This window comes from Zalophus californianus, chromosome 3 (genome assembly GCF_009762305.2).
Source record: "Zalophus californianus isolate mZalCal1 chromosome 3, mZalCal1.pri.v2, whole genome shotgun sequence".
NCBI lineage: Eukaryota > Metazoa > Chordata > Mammalia > Carnivora > Otariidae > Zalophus > Zalophus californianus.
In genome coordinates this window covers 44,079,727-44,093,363 of record NC_045597.1, presented here as the reverse complement: position 1 = coordinate 44,093,363, position 13,637 = coordinate 44,079,727, and the positions used below count along the sequence as shown (strand labels likewise).

The 13,637-nt window shown below is 36.3% G+C and overlaps 1 long non-coding RNA gene across 1 annotated transcript in view; it reads left to right on the top strand.

The window, feature by feature from the left end:
* The first annotated feature begins 3,323 nt into the window (after window positions 1-3,323).
* The window catches only part of LOC113920262, a 43,294-nt gene continuing 32,980 nt past the window's right edge, over window positions 3,324-13,637 (top strand). Inside the window, exons 1-2 of the long non-coding RNA XR_003519268.1 lie at window positions 3,324-3,454; window positions 4,656-4,743. This is a non-coding gene — a long non-coding RNA (uncharacterized LOC113920262). The remainder of the gene's footprint in view (window positions 3,455-4,655; window positions 4,744-13,637) is intronic.

Genomic DNA, 13,637 nt, shown 5'->3' with positions numbered 1-13,637 from the left:
CAGATGCTGAAGGACGGCAGAAACAACACAGAAGATGCTAGACTCTTTTTATTGTCGTTGCTTTTGCTTATTTAGAGCCCACTTTCCTTGACTTTACATGTTCATAGTCCACTTTTCCCAGCTCTGTGACACTACACTTAAGCATGTTTTGTATCTAATACCTCTGACCTGCATTGACTTTGTTGGATTTCCTCTTCTCACCGTTTAACTATATGTTTCTCCAAAGATTCTGTTTCCTTCTAGTCACTCACTGGGGAGCCCTTCCATTATAATTGTGGCCATCTCTTTCTATATTTAGGCTTCCCAATGCCCCTAAATTCTACACATCCAAAACTTTTCCTGTCACCAGAAGTCATCTATAGTTGAAAATGCCTTTCTCCCAGGTGACACGTAAGTTCCTCCCTAACGATACTTCCTCCTTCTTATTCAAAGTGGCCTGTTTCTAGGTCAAATAATGTAACATGTGACAGTGCTTTTAACACAGAACAGAAATATCCATGCTTATAAACCCTAATTACTGAAGGGTAGTTTGTAAATATTATGAAACCAATAACTACTCTTGCCGTTTGTTGAGGGAAGGCAGAACTGAAGTGCCCAGTTTTGCTTTCACCCTATCAATACATACAGAACTGACTGTTGCTGAAACAGCAGATACAGAAGTTTGAAGAAATCACACAGCAGTACAGAGCATTGTTGCCTGAGAAAAGTCAGCAGCCTACCTCACAAGAGGCCCCAGAGAGTCGAATTAGAGTAGGAAGGATATAATAACAGCCACTGCTTTTTGAGCATTCACTGGACTAAGACAGTTGACCCTGGATCAACACAGGGGTTCAGGGGCTGACCCTCCATGCAGTCGAAAATCCACATATAACTTAACTACTAATGACCTTACCAATAAGCATAAAAAATCAATTAACACATATTTTGTATATGTATTATATACTGTATTATTACAATAAAGTAAGCTAGAGAAAATAAAATGTCATTAAGAAAATCATAAGGAAGAGAAAATTATTGAAATTGTTGAAAACATCTGCATATAAGTGGACCTATGCAGTTCAATCCCATGTTGTTCAAGGGTCAACTGTATATATATATATATATATATATATATATGTGTGTGTGTGTGTGTGTGTGTGTGTGTGTGTGTGTATGTATATATATATGCATATTCACATATATAGACACACACATATTTATATGTGTGTGTCTGTGTGTGTTGTACATAAATTCTCACAATAACCCTATCAATAGGAATTATTGTTTCCAATTTAAAAATGGGGACATTACAGCTTAAAGCTTTATGTACATTATCCAAGATCACACAGCCATGTTTAAAGAGTTTTTCTTTTATTTTTAAGTCATCTCTACACCCAACATGGCACTTGAGCTTACAACCCCGAGATCAAGAGTTACGCACTCTACTGACTGAGCCAGCAAGGCACCCCCACACAGCCATATTAAAAACCTTCCAAACATTATCTTAATTCAGGCACTATATATTACTAGGCTGTGTAGTTGCATAGGCTAAAAAATCTAATTTGGGGAAGGAGGAGAGACAGAGTATTTTAAAATCTCAGGCTTAACTCATATTGACCCAGCCTGACTGTATATCCCAATTTCCTAAGTCTGTTTTAGCCTATTGTCTCAGGGCATCAATAATACCCTCTTTCACTCTAAAATACTGTGGTTTAGATAATGAAATAGGCCAACTTAAGTGAGCCATATTTACAAGATTGGTATAGGAACCCGATGTGCGATGAACATGTAACTGTTACAAAGACTTTCATACTTCTGTGGCATGGTCAGTGCACTTTTCTGAAGCCAGATCTAAGTGGGAAGCAAAAAAATAGGAGAATCAAACCATAACGTGAATCAAATGTTTATTCATGGCAGGCTGAGTCTAGGACTAAGCAGCCAGTGGAAATGGGATACCACAGCCATTTGGCTTCAGTTCCGGGTCATGGCTTAGTGGTTTGATGCATACTTCCTCTGGGATGCTTCTTTTATTGTTTCCAAAGCTGGATGGTCTCTCTGCTGATGAACACATGCTTTAAAGAACAAAACAAAACAAAACATAGGTACCTTACTCAGGTTATGATGAGAGGCCTGATGTCTGGGAACCATTCTGCTTTCATTAGTGAGCAGTTTCATGCTTCTGCTCTGATTGTGTGATCGGCGAGAGGGCATTTTACCTTATGGCCAAGGTCTAGAAGGGCATTTCACTGTAGCCTGTAGGTAGGGACAAGGGGACCACCTTGTGCCTGTGAGCCTAGGCTTTGCGGTCAGACGGACCTGGCTTCAATTCCCCATCCTCCCAGTTACCGGTGGAGTACCCTTGAGTTTTACTTAGAATTGCGAAGACTCAGTTTTTCCATTTGATAAAAATGGTTGAAAATTTTCCACACTTGCCATTTGCCAGGCACTGTCACGGGAACATTACCTGTATTAAAGCATCTAATCTTCATGCCAATCCTATAAGCTAGGGACTGTTAAAGGTCACCATTTCAATAGGAGGTATAAAGAGGGTCGGTAACTTGTGCCAGATCACACCGCCGGTAGTGGAGGAGCTGAGATTGGAAATGAGGCAGTGGGCCTCCAGAACCTACATTCCCCGACCCCCCTGTGCTTTGTCCGATAACACAGGATTGAGAGCACTTACTTACTAGTGGTACAAATTTAAATGAGGATGCATTTAGAGCATGTCACGGTCCCTTGGCACAGAGTAAGGTTCAATCAGTGCTAGCTGTAAAAATTGTCGTTCCATTAACTCCTTTCCTTCTCCTTCCCATCCTTCATTTTCCCTCAAATTAGATCATGGTTCTTTTTATTTCCCACACCACACAATTATAACTGTTTTCTATACCTTTTTCTTCAATTAGAAAGTTCTATATTGTCTGCTTCGCTTTTTCAAAGTATGCTTATTCTTCACAGTCCAGTGCATGGGACCTTTTTCATTCCACTTTGTTGGTGCTTTCATCCACGTCAGTTTTGATTCCCATGAGTTTTATTGTAATTAGGTTGTGGAATAAGTTATGACCATTTTGCATGTCTCCACACATTCTTCTATATCATTTTTGGACAGAATAGAATTTACTCATGTAGGTTTGCCATGTGGATATACACATTTTACTTATTTCAATATTTCATATAAATATCTTTTCAATGAAGCATCCTTTATCCACAACTTTGCCAACATTTATGATTATTTAGTACATTACTAAATATTGGATATGTGTTTTATTTTATTTTTTAAAAAGATTTTATTTATTTGTCAGAGAGAGAGAGAACACAAGCAGGGGGAGCTGCGGGCAGAGGGAGAAGCAGGTTCCTGGAGCCTGAAGTGGGACTCAATCCTGGGACCCTGAGCCGAAGGCAGATGCTTAACTGACTGAGCCACTCAGGCATCCCTGGATATGTGTTTTAAATGGGATGCAAAATTTAAGGTTTTCTGGTATGTTTCAGTAAATATGTCTTAAGAATTTTTTGGTAGTTTATGATAGCACTAGTAGGGTATGAGGGTATTCATTTGTCTACAGTGCTATCACTACTAGATAACATATATATTTTTATTTATTTCTAATATGATAGTTCCAAATAGCATTTATTATTGTTTTTATTGGAATGGTAATAATTTGAGAAAAATAGAAAATTTCTTTTTTTTTTTTTAAAGATTTTATTTATTTATTTGAGAGAGAGAGAATGAGAGATAGAGAGCACGAGAGGGAAGAGGGTCAGAGGGAGAAGCAGACTCCCCGCTGAGTAGGGAGCCCGATGTGGGACTCGATCCCGGGACTCCAGGATCATGACCTGAGCCGAAGGCAGTCGCTTAACCAACTGAGCCACCCAGGCGCCCCAAAATAGAAAATTTCTTTTATGTTTTTCATTTTGGGGGGAATTGGTAGATTTTCTTATTGCTTTATAGATTTTATTATACAATAGGGGTCATGGTGCCATTTTTTTCTTTCAAAGGTTTGGTAAATTTCTTAATTATTTGCTCTGTCTTGACTTGTATTTCCCCAATTATATAACAAGCTCCGTGTATATCATGGTTCACACAGACCGGGCAAATAGTTAATGTTCAACTAATAATTTTTAAATGGCTGAAAGCACTAATCTCTTAGATTTTAATTATTTATTTGATATTTTAAAATGTCTTTAAGTTTCACTAGCAGCACAGATAATAAATTTCTAAACACAGGAGACGCTGCCTGTTTATGCAGTACTTGCAAGCACTATTTATTTAATTTTAATGAATATAATAATGTGTATTAACATTAATGTACTTTGGCTATAATATGTATTATGTAGTACTCTAATGTGAGCATACATGGTGTAATTAATATTCCTTTACCAGAGTTAATGTGTAATGTGGCTAACTCTGTTTATTGAAGGAATATGAAATTCTTTCCTTCAAAATTCAATATAGGAAGTGTCATATTCTCACTTTTATCTCTGCTGGATGGGACCTCCTAGCATCCAGAGACGGTTGGTCCCATGAGATCTGCTAATCCATTTGTTCCTTTCCTTGGTCAATAAATTCTTCCCTAGAGTTCAGCAAAATGACAGTAATGTAAAGATACTTTGCTCCTCCAGGGAAAATGGTTCCTTTTTTCTTTGCTTTGATACACTGTTCTTTTCATTTTTGGCTCTAGTTTAAAACATGAGGGAGAGCAGTAAATGACCAACTGAATGAAAATGAAAACTTAAGAGTTGCTGCCCCAGTAGAGTAAATGCCTTTGGGTAAGGAGTGACTCTCTTTTATTCCTCCTGTGGTCTATGGTATATTTTTCTTATCTGCAAAGTACAGAAAATAACACTTTTCTCTGATGTCGTGCAGATTAACTAAAAATGTGTCTATAAAGAGCTTAAATTTCTGAAGCAAAAAAAAAAAAAGTTCTTTTTTCACTCTTAGGGTTCAAGTAGTCTTCAATCCCAAATCTTGATAGATAAAGCTATCGTCAGAGCATTACAGAAGATTCCTGCAGTAGTCTTTTGCCGTGTTGATTAGTCTTCACTTTCGTCTCTTTCTACCCTCCCCTACTTCTCCCTTTTATCTGGCTTATATTTCCACTGCATAAGAGACAAAATATCTTGTTTCTAAAAACCAAACGTATCATTAGTAAGTCAGTAACTGGGCTATTTCAGTCAACATACAGATATTTCACATGACAAAAGTATTATATATTCTAGTAGAGCTATTTTCTATTACAGCAGAATTTGAGACTTTGATTTTTTTTAAGATTTTATTCATTTATTTATTTGAGAGAGAGAGAGAGAGTATATGAGAGGGGGGAGCATATGAGAGGGGGGAGGGTCAGAGGGAGAAGCAGGCTCCCTGCTGAGCAGGGAGCCCGATGTGGGACTTGATCCCAGGACTCCAGGATCTTGACCTGAGCCGAAGGCAGTCACTTAAGCAACTGAGCCACCCAGGCGCCCCGAGACTTTGATTTTTAATTTGAGATGGTAAGCATTGCAGAAATGTGAACACACTGCTGGCTAAATCTGGACTTTATGACAGGTCATATGTTCTATAATTTAAAATCTATTGAGGGTGTATATAAACTACTACTATTGATAGGAATTAAAAACTGTATTGATCGGGTTGCCTGGGTGGCTTAGTTAGTTAAGTGTCTCCCTTTAGCTCAGGTCATGATCTCAGGGTCCTGGGAATGAGCCTCACATTGGGCTCTGTGCTCAATGGGGAGTCTGCTTCTCCTTCTTCCTCTCCCCCTTCTTACCCCCCAACTTGTGCTCTCTTTCAGTCTCTCTCAAATAAATGAATAAATAAAATATTGTAAAAAAAAAAAAAACCTGTATTGATCTTATGCTTCAATAAAGTCTTGTTGACAATCATAGAAATAATTAGATGCTGTTATTATTCCAGTTACAGATAAGGAATGAATATATTAGCCAAATTAGGCAAGGTCATGCTGCAGTAACAAATTAATCCCAAGCTCTCAGCAGCTTCACACAACCAAAGTTTATTTCTTGCTTATATTACATGTCCACTGTTGGTCTCCATGTATTATCACTCAGGACCAAGTTGATGGAATTTCCATTGCTTGTGACCCCTCCATCCCATTTCTTAACTTTGAGGGACACTATACTGGGAAGGAGAATACATGAAGAACTCATTCTGATCTCTGCCCTACTATGCATGTATCTTTTCCACTCATAGGCCGTTGGCCAGAACTCATCACATCTCTTGCTCATTTGTAAGAGATAGAGGAAATATAGCCCTTCCTTGTGCTTAGGAAGGAGAAGAGAATCAGATTTAAAACCTTAGAATGATTTCAACAAAATGTTTAAGTAGCTTGTCCACGGTCCAGTAACTCGTAAATAATGGAACTGGAATTTAAATCCAGACAAACTGGCTCCAGACCCTGTACTCTTAACAGCCTCACTATTGTTAATATCTGATAACACCTGATGTCATTTTATGACCTCCATTCTTGCTCCAAATTATATAGTTATTGACTTATTTTTGAATCATTTATTCCAAACATCCATTGCTTTAAAAAACAATAAAGAAATGGCTTCTTAAAAAATCATAGATTTACTCTTACCTAACACACCTCCATTGGTGACTATAGCTATTGAGTGTATTCTCAATAAATATTATATATATTTAAATTTTGTATATAAGTATCAGATATAATTAACATATAGATATATATGATATTTACCACAAACAGCAATCACTGAGACTGTTCCAATGTCTGTCTGATTTACCTGATATTTTAAAGAGGTGTACCTTAATTGCTCATTCTATTCAGATCCTTAAATGTCAATCTATATCTGTTACTTTGTAAGGTTACTAGTCAAGAAGGAGGACAAAGCATTCAGGACAGTCTACCCATATCCTGGGGCTATTGAAATTCTTTTTTTCTCAGTCCACAAAGAAAACAATATTTTAGTAACTCTAAGCCTGTGCCAACTCTGCCTCGTGTGCTAAGTAAACAGCAGATGAATTTCAGTTTTTCTTTATTATAATTTACATGGACTCTGCAAAAGCTATAAATGCTGAGATTTGATTTTCCTATCCATACCTTTAGTCTAGTCAAGGAAAACAAAAAACTAAACACACATTAGATTTCAGAATATCTTCTTGTTATTGCCTGCTCAACAGCAAATAATATGAGGATCATAAAGTCTTGAAGAAGATGCTGAATTTCTTGTGGTAATGGATAAAAGTACTCCCTGGTGTGTTAAACTCATTCTAAAGTGTGCTTACTGGGGAAAGAAAGACATTTTATTGTCAAAGGAATTTAGGTGTAGATAAGGTTACAAATTTGTATGGGCCTGATAGAAAAAGTATGTGCAACAATGAAATAAAGTATTAGAATATTGAAGGTCCTGATTTTTTGTGCTTAGAGATTGGTGTCTTTCTTTTGATTTGGATTAAATTGTAACTCATTCTAATTAATTATTTTATTACCCTGTCAGAAAAATATTGAAATCATTGACAATGATATAATACCCCCCCCCCCAAAAAAAAGCCCAGCCAGGAAAACAAACAAATAAAAAAAAAACCCAAAAAAACAAACAAAAAAAGAATTTAATAAAACCCTTTAACAATACAAATAGAATAAATGTAGGTAAGCTCAGACATAGTTGTCTTGTGCATTTTGTAAAGTTAGAATTATCTATTGGATTTATACACATTTAGATGCTTTAGGGCCCAATTCATGTTATAAACCTCTCACTTTATATATATAGGGAAAACTAGGCTCAGAAAGGTGAAGGTCATGCCTCTAAATGTCTCACTAATGGCAAGGTAGAAGAAGTGAATTCTATTTACAGTTATTTTACATTGTTACATATTTCTCTTTTATCTTTCATTGAATTACAGTTCTGATAAATTTTCAGTTGTGGATATTATGATGTTATAGACGAAGATGCCTACTACAAATTTCTTAAGTTTCATGGAATAAGCAACAACAGCATTGAGGCAATGCAGAAGTAACCTTGTATCAGCATGTAGTGAATTAGGCCCTGATTAACAACATTATAATGAATTTAGTTGTGACTTTAGAAGGCTCAATTGGCTTTTCAACCTCTTATTCCACATAAGGATATTGCATATTACATATTCCTTTTATTCCACATACTCCTTCAATACCATTTTTGTCAACTCAAAGAAGAAATCCTTTTTTCTTATAGGGTCTATGAGATTATGACATGAACAATTACATAAAATGGCTTTTTATTGCAAAAATATAGTGTAATTACAAGCTTTTACTTTTTTGTATCAAAGCATTTTTAATGGTAGTTCAAAGTTTTGTTTTTGTAATTTTTTATTTCAATATCTCTTAGTACTACATTCCTTCAGAGAAATTATTTGCATTGTTCCAAAACAACACAGGACAAGAGGAAGTCTTTCTATTCTTATCAGTCAGGAATTGATATATAACAATAGCTAAAACAGATCTAAAATATTAATAATATATTGAAATTTATCTCTACCTGCTCCTAGATTTCTAATCTTCTTTCTCTGAGTCTGCTATAAACTAGTCCCACTTTTGGCTGGCGTAGAATCCTGTAGGATGGCATTGAATCCTAAATTAAAAGGAACAAGTTGTAGACTTTAATTCTCTCTAACCATTTCTATGATCTTACCCAGATTATTGACGTTCTTCTGTCTCAATTTTATAATTTATTTAAAAATGTGTTGGATTAGAATCTCTAAATTTCATTACTTAAAAATTCTGACTCAGAGAGTTTCTATAACACCATTTATAACTTAAATATTGGGTAACAGTGAAATATAGAATAGCTTTGTTTTATGAATTGACTACTTTTTCCTTCTATTTCACTAGTTAAAAGACAATTGATCCTTAAATTCACATAGACTTTGGAGTTATTTGGCCAGACTAACCCCATCATACTGTACTAAGTTCATAGTCCTGTATTGAAAACTCACACTGGGTAGCAAGAAGCAACAGGTAGAAAATATAAGTTCCTATATTAATCAAGGGGCCAATAAAGAAATAGAATTAGCTTTATTAGTAATCAGAGAAATTAAAATTAAGACTTCATTGAGATGGTATGTTTATACTTGCTAACTTGGTCAAAATTAAGAAGTCTGACCAAACCAAGTATGGGTGAACATGAGAATCAGTAGGAATATTCATATACTGCTGGTCTGTTGGTGGTAGATCAATTGATCCCTCCCACCTTAGGAAACAATTTAGCACTGTTTAAGGATACTTACATATGTAAAAGAACTGTACTTTTTTTTTAAAGAAGGGAATTATGAATATACAATCCAGACTAGTCGTTATATCTGAGAGCAAGGCAGGGGATGGCCTAGAAAAGGAACAAAGACTGAAAAATCTTGGGGGTTGATCTAGTTAAGTTGGGTGGTGGGCTAATTTATCATTTTTATTCAGAATTAATTTATATGTGACATATTCTTTTGTTTGTATCAAGTATTATGCAGTGTGAACATTATGTAGTAAGTATAACACATGTGCACTTTTATAAACTGAATCTCAACTTTTTGCTAAAATTTTTTCTGGAAACTATAAGAAATTTTATGTAAGAATGAGTTAGTTTTTTCCCAAAGGGAAAAAATTATTACTAGGTGATAAACTAACATTCAATGAATTGGTATCAAAGAGCTTCAAGATCTAGTTGTATATAAAAGTGAATAATATTCAGACTGCTGGAAGCAGAGGGATCAAATGATTATAATATCACATGAAGAGCACTTGTAAAGTTTTAATGGAAGCACATAAAAAAAATCCCCATTAAGTCTTAGGCAATCAATGGCATTTAAAAATTAAAAATAAAACAAAAGGTATTTACTATACAGGAAAAGAAGTAGAGCAAACAGCATGGTCAAAGATGCTCGGGAATACTAAAGCAAAACATTTTGGGGAGAGCAAGTTGCCGAGTGAGTGTGACATTTGGAGGCCATGAAGTAGAGTGGTGGGGGTATGTTAATATAGAGGAAAATCAAGATATGAGAAGTGTGCCTTCCATATTAATACATTTGGATAATAATTGGTAAAGAATTGAGAAAATTTCTGGATGACTATGATTTCTTTCTTTGATAAGTGGGAGAATATTTTATGGGAAAAGGTGACAAATAATCTATTAAACTTGTTAGGTTTCATATTCCTTATTTGGGAAAGAATGACAAGCAAGAGTACTTAGACATGCAGGCCAATTTCTGGGGAGAGGTGAGACTTAGAGATGTAATTATATTTTTAAAAAATTAGCTTAGAAGTGGCAGGTGAACCATGGACTGGATAAAAACATCTTGGGATAATGGTGAGGGAAATGAGAGAGTCAAAAGCAGAAATCTGGATTATAATAATCAAGAGGCTGCCATGAGAGGCTGAGAAAGAGAAATCAGATTGGTAGGGCTAACAAAAGAAGTAATCATTTCAGTAGGGAATAACGGGTACTCTTACTAGAGTCCTTAGGTGTTAGACTGTACTGAGCCCTTTACACACTTTATTTCATGCCACCCCTCCATAGTCTTTGAAATAATATGTTCCTAATTTTAAAAATGAGTTGAATGAAGCAGAAAACAGTTAAATATGCTTAATGCCACACATATCTAGTAAGTGTTAGTGATGAAGTTGAAACTCTGTTCTGACTGCAGCTCACACTCTTAGATGCCCCTGTGTACCAGAATAGATTGAGAGCTGATAATGCCCAAAGCCAGAAATTAATCAAATGGAAATTAATTAGAAAATGAAATCAAGATTGAAAAAGAAGCCATTAGGTTTAGTAGTTAGTAAGAGCAAGTTTGATGTATTAAAATGAGGAATCAATTAAGTCTTGGGGAATTTATGGAAAAATATTTTTTTAAATGTAACTTGGAGGTAAGGTTACAAAGAAATTATAAGACAAAGACGACAGGCAGCAATGATCTGTATAGTTAGACAAACTGAACAAGAATGGACAAGTTACTTAATATTTCAGTATCAGTTTTCTCCTCTCTGAAATGTAAATAATCCTCAATTTGTTTTGGATGGGTAAATTGAGCAACATACATAAAATCTGTCACTATGAGCATTTGGATAATAGAAGTTTAAATAACATTTGCAATCCCCTCATGTGTGATTTTTCTCAGTTCTACTTTTGAAGAATCAGAAGGCTAGAAACCAGACCACAGTATGCCTATGCCGAGGAGCGGTAGAGAATACAGTAGTGGAGATATGAATGTAGAATATTTTGTAGCATTTGACCGTGAAAAGAATTGCACTAGGGATGTAGTTGAGTAGGATCATGGGAATTAAAGGAAGAAAGGTTTATAGAATAGAGGGACAGATAAACTGCAGATGGAAAGTGGATGGCTCAGTGCCTTCAAAGAGGTGGACAGGATGGAGTTGAATCATATGCCTGCAAAAAATGAGATTTGAGTGAATCTCCTGATAACTTGTTTCTTTCCCTTCTTTTTAACCCCTTTGAATAACACGTATTGGGTCATCTTGCAGTGGAAATTATATTAGACCAATTTGCAGAATATCTGAGGCAGGGTCCTCAGGCAAGTGTCAGTGTCTGCTACAGACTAAATGTGTGTGTCTCCCCCAAATTCATATGTTGATATTATTTGGAAGTGTGGGGGGAGAGATTTGGGAGGTAAATAGGGTTGGATTAGGACTTGAGAGTGGGGCCCTCATAATGGAATCAGTGCCCTTATAAAAAGAGGAAGAGACACGGGCTCTCCCTCGGTGTGTGACACGAAGGAAAGTCTGTGTGAAGGGAACTGACCATGCTGGTACCTTAATCTCTGACTTCCAGCCTCCAGAACCATAAGAAATAAGTTTTTGTTGTTTAATCCATCTAGTCTATATGGTATTTCTTTTTTTTAAAGATTTTATTTATTTATTTGAGAGAGCGAGAGCATGCTCACGTGCAGGAGCAGGGGAGGAGGGGCAGAGAGAGAGAGAGGGAAAAGCAGACTCCTGGATGAGCAGGGCTGCTATCCCAGGACCCCAGGACCCTGGGATCATGACCTGAGCCGAAGGCAGACACTTAACTGACTGAGCCACCCAGACACCCCTATATGATATTTCATCATAGCAGCTTCAACTGACTGAAACCGTGTCCCAGGGCTTACTTGGTTTACCCATTTGTATAATGAGGCCATTGGACTGAGAATTCTTGAAATGCTTTCCTGTTATTCTGACTTCAGTTCTGACAGTGTCTAAAACAGGTTCTTCTTGAATTTGGTGCTTGGCATCTTTTTCTTTGTTCTTAACCCAACACTAATCCCTAAACTTTTGGGGAAAAAAAAATCACAGAAGGCAGCCTCAGGTTGTGTGAGAGTGGTCAGGGAGGGGAACTTTCAGTAGTTAGCCTAGGGAAGCCCAGATGTTTATGGGCTAATTTTGTACATATCAGGATCAGAACTTTCACTCTGTTTTCTTTCTTTCTCTTTCTCCCACCTTGTTTCTTTCTTCCCTTTTGTTAAAATAAAAAACAAATGGAGACCAGCCTTGAAAATTCCCTGAGCAGACAAAACCAGTTTAATCATACAAACAAAGCTTAGGTTAGCTTCTTTTCCAAGACTTAACGTGACCTGGGTCATTTCTTGCTTGTGCCTCTGGAAATCATCAGGAAACGAACTCTTTTCCAAAATTGATATGAGGGGACCACTAATCAATTCCCTATCATCTAAGAGAATTCTAATACTATAACCGGTCACTGTTAAGAGTAAACTGCCACTGCTTTCTTACTGTATAAGCTGCTTTGTAACAATAAGCCCCTGAGCTTCATTCCATGTTTTGGTCTGAGGGCTCTGGGTTCACAAACTGTCTTTTTGGTGTATGCACAAGGAACGTTTACCAATTACTACTTCAGTAATTCATTGGTTTTACTTCAGCAATTTCTAACTTTTGACACTTTCTTTTCATTCCTTCCTTTCTTTCTTCCTTTTTCCCACCCCTCCCACTTTTCAAAATGAAATTAGTAAATAGAAAAAAATAGCTCTTTTTATTCTCTATTCAAAGAAGATAGCTGAACCATTTTATGGATGAAACATTTTAGATAATTTTGCTTACAGATATTGAATGTTGATTTACTTATGAATTTTTATATTAAAATTTGTCCATTTTTCTAAAGAACAGAATAGGAATTCTATAGTACATATCTGATGTGTATTTCTTCACAGGTCATTTGGAAAATTTGAAGGTCAACATCTCACATGATTTCATGGACCCTTTCCAGCTCTAATTTTATGGTTACTGCCTATTCCTGTAAGAGCACATTCACATACCTTATACTCACATCCCACACAAGCCTTAACACATATGCAGTCACACACACACACACACACACACAGACACACACACACACACACACACCCCACACACCACACACACACACACACACCACACCACACACACACACACACACACACACACACACACCACACCACACACACAGACATACACACCACACACACCACACACACCACACACACAGACACACACCACACACACACACACACACACACACACACACTCCGCAAACACATGCACGAGCACATATACCCACATTTCTGCCAATAGATAAAATAAGAATAAGTAGTAATACAAATTTTCTAACAAAATTAGTTTATGACATTTCTGGAAGACACTGTAAACCAACTGTTTTCAAATATATCTTGATTT